We start from the raw sequence: 3465 nt of genomic DNA on the forward strand, positions 1-3465 counted from the left end.
AACGCAGAGCGATTTGAAAATGCATTCCGAAGCCTTAATCCGAGCGATGAATTACAAAGGGGAGGATGCTTGAGGCTTGTAAATCCGCAGGATTAGGTCTTCGAAATGTTCCGTCTGCAAATGTCATGGTACCGACAGCTCTTCACAAAATATGCTCAGAGTGCCGGCGTTCGAAGTAAAATCACATCCGCGATTAAAGTAAAAGCCCACGAAATATTTCCCAAATGGTATTCGGATACCGTGGATTATAGAGATCATCGTTTGCAATTATTAGAATTTCTTGTTACGGTTCTCTATAAAAACTCAAAGTGGCTATTGAAAAACGAGGTAAATAGCGTCAGGGAGGGCAAACGCGATAAAAAATTGAAAGAACTGAAATAAATGTAAGCCAGGGATCACTAGAGCAGCGCTTTCTATTTTCAGCATTTTCTCTTTCTTTCCAAGTTTTTGCTATTTTTCCTCAGGTTTCATAGTATTTTCTTATTTTTCAGTTTTGGCCTTGAGCCTGTTTTTTAAAACACTGTGTTACGCCTACGGTTTCGTGATAACGCATTAAAAAAAAGCCTTACGTGCTTTAATGGATCCAACGCCGGCTCGTGAATAGCGGACCTTGGTGTAGACACTAATATGTGCGGGCCTGTACACTTGGTACACTCGCAGCTCCTGCTGCTGGAGCACCAACACGGATCCCTGCTCACTATCAAATTTATGGAATCCAATGGGTAATCAATATTACAAATTCACCCGCGTCAACTACTTTCCGTTTAAATAAAACACTTCCTTTTTATCAAAAATTTAATCTTATATTCCAACGCGTGTCCGCTAAAGTCAAAAGTACGAGTTCGATTGAATTATGTATATGTAAGAAAGTGACGCCTTAGCCCAAGTGGAAGGTAAATAACTGTTTTTAGGTGCAGTAGTACCAACAGTAATGACAGTGCTGAATAGCGCTGCCATATCGATAGGGTTACCATTCCATCATCCTCCCTTGGAAAGATTATTGTAAGGTGATCAGGCTTTCAATAATCTATTGCTCCAAGAGGCGATGGCAAATTGATGTGGAGGAATGGGATGCATAATCAAATGATCATTTCCTTCCCCCTTAACTTATTCGTCCATATCAATTTGAATATATTTACAGAATTCAAAAAAAAAGGTTTTCCACTTGAACTAAGAAACGCTATTATTTTGTCTTAATTAACTAAATCTAATAATTTAATTTAATAATTATACAAGGATTAAAGTTTCTTTGGGTGAAATCCTAAGTTTTTCTTATTTATAATTTGTATGGAATATATGTATTTCGGTAAAATTTGATATTTGTTTTCTTCGTTTCTTGTAGAATTTTTTAAATTTGGATTTACAAAATATGGAAATTTTCAATATGTTCCTTATAATATGAATTTGTGTAATATACTAACATTTGTATATTTAAATTATGTTTCCCGTTTCTTTTTTCAATCGATTAACGTTTAGGTATGTTTATTGTGCTGGTTTTTTTCATATAAATTTAATTCTTTGATTTAGCTTAGTATTTAAACATTATAACTGAGTACATTATATTTCTTATATATCTATATTTTCTTAAAATATAGAAATTCATACGTAATTGTAAATTTGCAAAATTAAATTATGTGATTTCTCGTATTTGGTTTTTATGGATCGTCTTTGCTTTATATTTCTTTTTATCAAAAATAGTAATGTTAACACCATCTACTTTAGTTACAACGTGAGGACCCTCATATATACTTTCATGCTTGATTCTGGGTTCTTTTTGTACTAGAACCAGATCGTTTTCTTTAATCTGTACTGGACGAGCGTGTTACGGATTTTATGTTTATTAATTAATTCTTTTCGACATTATATATCTTTTCTTTTCGCAATTCGCTCGGTAATGTTGCTTTTTTGCAGAAAACTAGTTCAAAAGGAGTGAATTGGTTATCAAAAACGGTATTAGGCGTTGTATTATGTAAAAAGGTGAAATATTTCAAATAAGTGTCCCAGTCAGAAAATGTTTCGCTCAAATAAGCGCGTAAATATTCGTTGAAAACTCTATGGTTCCGTTCAATCGTTCCCACAGTTTCGTTATGGTGTGCTGTCGAAAAGTCATGCTTAATTTTTAAAAGTTTGGTTAATTCGGCAAAAAGTTCGTTTTTATATTCAGTCCCTAAACCAGATTTTATAGAGTGCATAATGCCATATACTAAAATGAAACTTTCAAAAATTGCTGATGCAACAGTTTTAGCACTCTTATCTGGTACTAGAACAGTAACTAAATATTTGAGAGATCGCAAATAATGGTAACTGCGAACTTATTACCATATTTCGATTCTGGTAAAGGTCCTATTGTATCGATAACAACAATATCAAACGGTTTATTCGGCGTTGGGGTTAGTACAAGTTTTTCTTTAACTTTCGGTTTTACTTTATTTAAAAGACATTTTTGACAATTTTTAACATATTTTGCGACATCACGGGTCATATTTTTCCAGTAATATTTTGTTCTAAGTTTCGCATAAAATATTTTCATGCCACAGTGACCTCCTGATATTGGGTCGTCGTGATAAATTGTCATTAGTTTTAGTTTTTCGTCATTTTCAGTCACAGTCTCGACTGGATCTATTAAAATTATTTGTAATGATTTTAAAATTATATTTCCGCTATTTTTTAAGCTAGCAATTGTGAAATGACGGAAAAATGCATCGTCGTTTGGCCATTCAATCTCCATAACTCTGTGTTCGCTGGCTTCAATTTCAAGCCTCGAAAGTAAATTATCGAAATTCATTATTTCGTTAGCAAATACATAATTAAGTAACTCGACTTTTTTATGTTTAATATGTGCACAAATTCGTAAATTTTTAATTTTATTATATTTATCATAAATAATTTCTGATCTAATACGCGGTATGTTTTTCGAATAGTTGTAAGAAAATTTATCATAAACGTTTAATGTCTCCTGTTTTTCATTTTCGTTATTATCTGTATTTTGTGTAATTCCATTTTCTTGTCTAGTCATTGATCTCGTCTGTACTGCCAAAATACTTTTCGTTGATTCCCTTATTTCGTCTATCGTTATACGTGAGAGTGCGTCTGCGCCAACATTTAATTTTCCTTTAATATATTCGATTGTAAAATTGTATTCTGCTAGTTCTAACCTTGTTCTTGAAAGTTTTGAAGAGGGGTCTTTCATATTGAACAGGTATACCAATGGTCTGTGGTCTGATTTTACTAAAAAATGCGTTCCATAAATGTATGGTCGAAATTGTTTAATGGCAAAGTAGATTGCTAAAAGTTCTAATTCAATTATTGGTTTTTTCTGTTCTGCATTGTTAAATGCCTTCGAAGCAAAACATATAGGAAAATCGCGACCTTGCTGTTCTTGGCTAAGTATAGCGCCACACCCTGTTTTTGAAGCATCAACTGTAATAATAAATTGCTTTGTAAAGTCTGGATATTGTAGCAGTT

This window comes from Rhagoletis pomonella, unplaced genomic scaffold (assembly GCF_013731165.1).
Source record: "Rhagoletis pomonella isolate Grant_MI unplaced genomic scaffold, Rhpom_1.0 Rhpom_scaffold_01300, whole genome shotgun sequence".
NCBI lineage: Eukaryota > Metazoa > Arthropoda > Insecta > Diptera > Tephritidae > Rhagoletis > Rhagoletis pomonella.